Below are 7695 nucleotides of genomic sequence, written 5' to 3' on the forward strand. Positions count from 1 at the left end.
GCCTATTACTTGCCCACGTTACCACCGGCCCTTTAATCCCACGTGCTTCTAGTTTTCGAATAAGTCTGAATTTCTAAAATGTGTCCTGAAAATAACTGTAACCCCGTAATTTTATTGTTAAACAATGAGAATACAGATATTAGGACCGGATGATAGATCGGGTTCATTCCCATTATCCGCAGGTGACGGGACCCGATCAGGGGAAATCCCATCTCGGTTTATATTTTCCGAAAACGGAGACGGAAAATAGCAAAACTCAATCCGTCGAAATCCAACAATTGGACGAAGAACCGATAGCCTTTTCCCATCCCGGGTTTGCAGACCTGGCTGTTGAAGGAAGTCTGATAAGTCCATTAGGGATCAACAGCGAAAGTGAAGAAACGCAGACAGAGATAGATAGATACATGCAAAGAAAAATAGTATAAATCTCCAATTCTGTGGTTGAGCAGAATTTAGGTGGCAGCTTAAAGGAAATTCGTCGCATATCGTGAAATCTTAGAGTTGTACATAGGGCTGGATTCTTACATTATTTCTGAAAAAAGTAAACACTGCCTGGTAACTACAGCTCTTATTTATTTGACCATTTTACAGTGGCGGTGTGAAGTGATTTCGAATCTCAGTGAATTTCAAGACCATGCTTGACCCACTCGTTTGGTCACCCACAGGTAGCACGCGGTTGGAGACTGCGCAGGCTCATCACAGGAACTCTGCCAGACTGCATGTTCCAGACTTGTATCCAACGCTACACGTGCCGCCTGCAGCCGTGTGTGGATTGGTGGTTGAGTGTAGAACTCTCGCCTGCCGACGGGAAACCAGGGGTTTGGTTCCAGGCCAATGCAGCTTCCTTTACCTTTTGTATCTGTACCCATGAGATCGCCTGAATTGGGATAAATTCATGTGCGGGCTTCAATCTGTACAACTTCTTGAAAGATTATCTTCATTTCGTCTACGTGTCTTTCGTGGACATACCCTCTGCATTCTGCCCTCTGGTGTTCAAACATGCTCGGCTGGAGATAAGTCAAACCTGCCTTCTGCACTTGCTTCAAAGATGTGAGAAGCCAATTGGTGGTTTTTGACGAAAAATGGGGACGCAAGGGGCTCATACTGGGATTTGAACCAGTGAAACTCCCTGAGCGAGAATCAGATCCAAAGTCCAACTGGTAACAGAGCCGTGCAGCCACTGTAAAATTTCGCTGCCGCGCAGCTGATCCGCCATCCTTTCAGAACACCATGGCCATCCAAACTCGCTTTCTTGTACGATATACGATGTAGAGCAATATCAGGTTCTAAACTAATTATTTCAGATCAACAACATTAGTCTCTCTTTATCAAATTTGTTTTGAATGTATGACTTGTATTATCAAGTAACACTTTACAGAATGAATTACTCTGAAACGACATTGTCGTCTGTCTCGGCATCGTCATAGTTTACACTCCACCATAAGTACACTTTGCTCAAATTGCTGCTTTCATTCACCATGAGAACGAAGAGCCACGAATGTGGAAACATTAGCTGCGAAATTATCAGCTGGGTTGCACCTTTCCTTTTCCTGCTGTCTCAGTCTTTTTTTTCTTTACCCTTCTCTGCTATTGTTGCCGGTTAGATCAGCCATCGCCGTTCAAGGAAGCCTGAGAAGTCTATCGGGGACAACACAGAGAGACAAGAGACGGAGACATGGAGAGATGGAGAGATGCAGACAAAGAAAATAAAGAGTATAAATGTCAGGTTTTGCAAACTAGCAGAATTTAAGTTACAGATTGGGAGAGATTCCTTCTTGGGTCTTGAAATCTTGCAAGAGAAGATTGGACACAAGTTGAAAGCACCGGCCACGCTGGAGAATCTCTCATTCTGGGAGAGAGATAAATGCGGTCAATTAACTCCAATTAATCTATTTCAGCACTGAAGTGATCTTTAAACAGTAGCTCTGCGAGCAGAATTCAAACCTGGGCAGGAAATCCTCAATTGAATTTTGAGTCCAACGCTTTAAACACTCGGCCACCGCAGCTGTAAACGGCATGTTCGTTCAGATCGGATTCCAAATGGACACTTGCTGCTGTTACAAACGCGCGCGTTGATGGTGCTTGGGGTCGAATTCTTACTTATTACGCTGGAGACCTTGGTTCGATTCCCGATACAATGCAGGATCATTCTGTAACAATGAGGAGCTGAAGAACAAAAGTATACTATTTGGCCCCTCGAGCCTTATGCGCAATTCAGTGAGATCCTGGTTGATATGTAACCTAACTGCATATTATCGCCTGAGCCCCATGTCCCTTAATGCCTTTGGTTAACAAAAATCTATCAATTTCAGTTTTAAAATTAACAATTGAGCTCGCATCAACTGCCGTTTGTGGAAGAGAGTTCCAAACTTCTACCTCCCTTTGCTTGCAGAGGTGTTTCCCAACTTCACTCCTGAAAGTCCTGACCCTAATATTTAGGCTGCGTCCCCGAGTCCGAGACACGCTAACGGGCGGAAATCTTTTTTTTTCTGTTTACCCCATCAGTTCCCCTTCATATTTTGAAATGTTCGATCAAATCAGCACTTAATCTACTGAATTCAAGGCAAACCCGAGTTTATGTAATCTCTCCGCGTAATTTAAACTGTGGAGTCCAGGTTACATTCTAGTAAATCGACGCTGCACTCCCTTCATAGCCAATATATCCTTCCGAAGGTGCGTTGCCCAGAAGTGAAGGCAATACTCCAGGTGTGGTCTAACCAGAGCTCTGCATAACTGTATCATAATGCCTATCCCCTTGAATCTAGTCCTCGGGATATAAAGACCAACATTCCATTAACCTTTTTGATTATTTTTTGTACCTGTCCATGACATTTTAATGATGTATGTTCATGGACCCCTAAGTCTTTTTGGACCTCCAATGTTTCGAGCTTTTCACCATTTAGAAAGTACTCTGATTTATCCTTTTAGGTCCAAAGTGGATGACCTCACACTTGACGAAATTCATATCGATTTGCCACAATTTTGCACATTCATTTATTATATTAATGCCTCTCTGTAATTTTATGCTTTCATCTGCACTGCTTACAATGCTGCCCATCTTGGTGTCATCGGCAAACTTGGATATGTGGCTTTCTATCCCGTCATCTAATATCCGCCTGAATTGGGAAAAATCCAAATTCAGTTTCAATCTCCTCATCATCTTGAGACATTTTATTTGCTTCATGTGTATTGCGTCGACGAAACTTCGGCATTCAGTCCACGAGAGCTCAAACATCCTCTGGACATAATTCAGTTCTCCCAACAGCAAAACTGAAAAGATGTGAGAAACCAATTGGTGACTTTTCACTAAAGGGAGAAAGACATGCGGGCTCGTCAGGGAATTGAACCCGGGACCTCTCGCATATCACTCAATGAAATGCCCTAAGCGAGAATCATACCCCGAGACCAACGAGCCACTGTTACTTTAATCGTGCAGCCAGTGTAAAAGTTGGTTGCGACTCACAGCCGCTCGACCATCCTTTCAGACCACTTCGATCCATCCAATCTCGTTTTCTCTTCGGGTGGACAGCAATATCAAGTTGTGCACCAACTATTTCCATTCACCAATATTAGTCTCCCTTTACCAAATTGCTTTCGAGTGCACGAATTGAGTTATCAAGCAAGACGTTTCAGAATTAGTTGCTCTTAAAATACATTGCTTGTGAGGATACTCAGAGTCGTATCGATTTATGGCACGCTCTGTTCCCTTTGCATTGCAACCGACACATAGAATTGAATCATAGAAAGCTTACAGCACGGAAAGAGGCCATTCGCGTCATCGAGTCCGTGCGAGATCTCTGCAAGAACAATCCAGCTAGAACCACTCCCCTGCCTTTCCCCGAAGCCCTGCATTTTTTTTCCTTTCAAGTACTTATCCAGCTCCCCTTTGAAGGCCATGATTGAATCTGCCTCCTTCACACCCTCGGGCAGTGCATTCGAGATCCGAACCTCTCGCTGTGTAAAAAAGTTTTTCCTCATGTCACCTTTGGTTATTTTGCCAATCACTTTAAATCTATGTCCTCTGGTTCTTGACCCTTCCGCCAATGGGAACAGTTTCTCTCCATCTTCCATGCCAAGATCCTTCATGATTTTGAATACCTCTATCAAATCTCGACAAAACCGTCTCTGTTCCAAGGAGAACAACCTCAGATTCTCCGGTCTATCCACGTAAGTAAAGTCCCTTATCCCTTGAATTATGATAGTATTTTTTTTCTGGAACCCCCTCGAAGGCCTTCACGTCTTTCCTGAAGTGCGGTGTCCCGAACCCTACACAAAATTTCAGTTGTGTTCGAACCAGTGTGTTATAAAGTTTCATCCTGACTTCTATACTTTTGTACTTTTGTACTCTATACATCTATTTCTAAAGCCCAGGATGCCGTATGCTTTTTAACCGCTTTCTCAACCTGCCCTGCCACATTCAACGATTTGTACACATAAACTCCTCTTTGTTCCTCTACCGCTTTTACATTTGTGCCCTGGAGTTTATTTTGCCTCTCCTCGTTTTTCCGACCGAAATGTATCACTTCGCATTTTTTTTGCGTTAAATTTCATCTGCCCCGTCTCCGCCCATGCCACCTGCCTGTCTATATCCTTTGAAGTCTATCACTATCCTTATCACTGTTTACTACCCTTCCAAGTTTTGTTTCATCTGCAAATTTTGAAATTGTGCTCTGTGCACTCAAGTCCAAGTCATTAATATGTATCAAGAAAAGCAGTGGTCCCAGCACTGATCCCTGGGGAACGCCACTGTACACCTCTCGCCAGTTCGAAAAACAACCGTTCACCAGTAATCTGATTCCTGCTGTTCGTCAATTCAGCATTTATGTTGTTTCTGCCCCGTTTATTCCATGGGCCGCAATCTTGATGAGAAGCCCACCATGTGGCACTTTAGCAAACACCTTTTGAAAGTCCTTACACACCACATCAACTAAATTGCCCTCATCTATCCTCTCTGTTACCTCATCAAAAAACTCTAACAGGTCAGTTAACCACGATTTGCCTTTAACAAATCCGTGCTGCCTTTCCCTAATCAATCCACCCTCGTCCAAGTGGCTGTTAATTCTGTCCCGGGTTATGGTTTCTAAACGTTTCCCCACCACTGAGGTTAAACTGACTGGCCTATAGTTGCTGGGTTTCATCGTACACCCTTTTTTGGACAAGGGTGTAACCTTTGCAATTCTCCAGTCCTCTGGCACCACACACATATCTAAGGATGTTGGTAGATTATGGCCAATACCTCCGCACTTTCCACCCTTACTTCCCTCAACAACCTAGCATGCATCCCATCCGGACGTGGTGTTTTATCTACTTTAAGTACAGCCAGCCGTTCAAGTGCCTCTTCTTTATCAATTTTTAGACCATCCAGTATCTCAACGATAACTTCCTTTGCTGAGACTCTGTCTTCTTGGTAAAGATAGATGCAAAATACTCATTTGTTACCTCGGCCATCCCCTCTGCCTCCATGAGTAGATCTCCTTTATTGTGCCTAATCGGCCTCACCCGTCCCCTTACTACCCGTTTCCTGTTTACATGCCTGTCGAAGTCTTTTGGATTCCCTTTTATGTTGGCCGTCAGTCAATAGTCATATTTCTCTTTGCCTCTCATTTCCTTTTTCACTTCCCCTCTGAACTCCCTAAATTCTGCCTGGTGAATTAACGCATAAAAAGTTAGCATTTCTTTCAGCCGGAAACAGAAAGTTACTGGTTGATCAATGGCGATTTGAACAAGTATTCGTCTTTTTTACAGAGTTTAATGAGTTTTGCGAAATTAATACAGTGAACTAATACAGTAAAGTTGAATTCCTGATCGGGAACCGCCTCAGACGGCTCATTATTGCCCATCCCTGGGAAACAAGATACCAGCGAAACTTTGACAACACATCTCAGGTCCCCCTACAAAGTCACAGCTTGCCAGCTGTTCCGAAATTTGGAGCCTGGACAGGGAGTTAAACGCTGGACCTTCAGCTCACTGCCCACTTTAAAAGTCTGATACTCTACCGACTGAGCTACCCAGGCTCGATACTACATAAGCTCCCATCGTACATATTCATGGGAGATCTCTGAATTATCATTGCAGCCGTCGAACGAGGGTGAGGTCCGTTTGATAAAATTCTCAGGAACATGTTGAAGAGAATCCTTGTTTCTGTTGAACATGATGTAAGAAACATGGACAGTGAACTCGTGAGTTTACAATTCTTCTTGTTTGTGCGAAATGTCTTGTCATTCGTTAGCAGCAATTAAAAATAACACTTTACCCAGAGGCTCAAAGGCTGAACTTGTCCCACACGGGAGTTGGAAAAGGCCTCCCGACCTTTCAGCGTATTAACATCTGTAAGCTGAATAATTTCACCCGTGACACAGTGAAACCAGGCAGAATATTTCTCTTCCAAATTTTCCCAACACGAAACTTGCAACCGATGAATATCGGCTGAAAGAAAAGAAGAATTGTTTTTTGGTTCTTTACATTTAAAGATCTCGTACCGGCCCCTTTGCCATATGAGCTGCCGCTAAAAGCCTCCTCTCCCGCTATGAACAAGTAAACTGACATTTGCTATTGAAAGACGGTAGGCCAGATGAACCCAAATGCCCACATGGGAAAACTAAGAAGTCGATTGTTGACCTCCATACGTTGGTCCCACAAGGGCGTATTGTAAAAACGACTGGTTGTTAACAAGATGCGTTATTGAAGATACCATTTGTACCTTGAACTCCGATCAAAATGTTCGGAGTAAAAGGTTTGATTGTTTTAGGAGACGCTCGAACTCACAACCTGGTCATTTCTGGAGCCCATGCTGCTATAAATAAGTAACGCACGCTTAACAATTGTGGAACACGAGAGCAGCGAACAACCGACAGCATCAGCGCTCCTGCCAAACAGCTTTATTTGCGGTCTCTCAATTATCACTTCGAGATCTTTCTCAAACAGAAGCCTCCAATCAAGATGCGCTTCGTTAAATAACAATTCCTAAATCAAGAGAGTTTTGATCGATCATGACTAAAGTATGTACAATTTCCTCACCTGTTCCATTTCATCCCCTGGGGGTGGAAACCATCAGCTCCTGGAGATTTGTATATCTTTCGCCTCCTCTTTTTCTCCATTGCCATTATTTCACTTGTACTGAATCCCCTTGATTTATTAACAGTTTTCCTCGTGTCTCTGGTATGTTAGCGTCATCCATTTCTGTGACGACCGATGCAAAGTAAAAATTTAGCAACTCTGCCATTTCCTGATTTTCAATTACAATATCACCTCCATCTGTCTTTAAGCGGCCCACATTACTCTCAGCCTCCCTTCTTTCTCTGAATATACTCGTAAAAACCTTGAGAGTTGTCCTCATTTTCCCTCACAAGTTTTTCTCTTTTTCCCTTTTTGTTCCTCTTACGATTTTTTTAGTTTCAGCACCACAATAAACAACACTCCGCTGTAAAGTTCGGCTCAATAGTTCTCCAATGTCAGAGCGAGAATTGTCTGAAGCCCTGATTTATTTCATGTCACAAATACAATCACACATAATCATCCATGTATCAACTCACTGAAGGATACACAAAGATAAACTCAGCGAGAAATGCAGTCAGTGTCGGGATGCACAGGTAAACGGACAAGCGAAATGGACAGAGACAAAACGGCCTGAACCCCCAACAGTGAAGTGTCGCTGATCGATATTAGTGAGGAGGTGGGGGCCCCATGTTATCAATT

The sequence above is a fragment of the Heptranchias perlo genome, chromosome 20 (genome assembly GCF_035084215.1).
Source record: "Heptranchias perlo isolate sHepPer1 chromosome 20, sHepPer1.hap1, whole genome shotgun sequence".
NCBI classification, from domain to species: Eukaryota; Metazoa; Chordata; class Chondrichthyes; order Hexanchiformes; family Hexanchidae; genus Heptranchias; species Heptranchias perlo.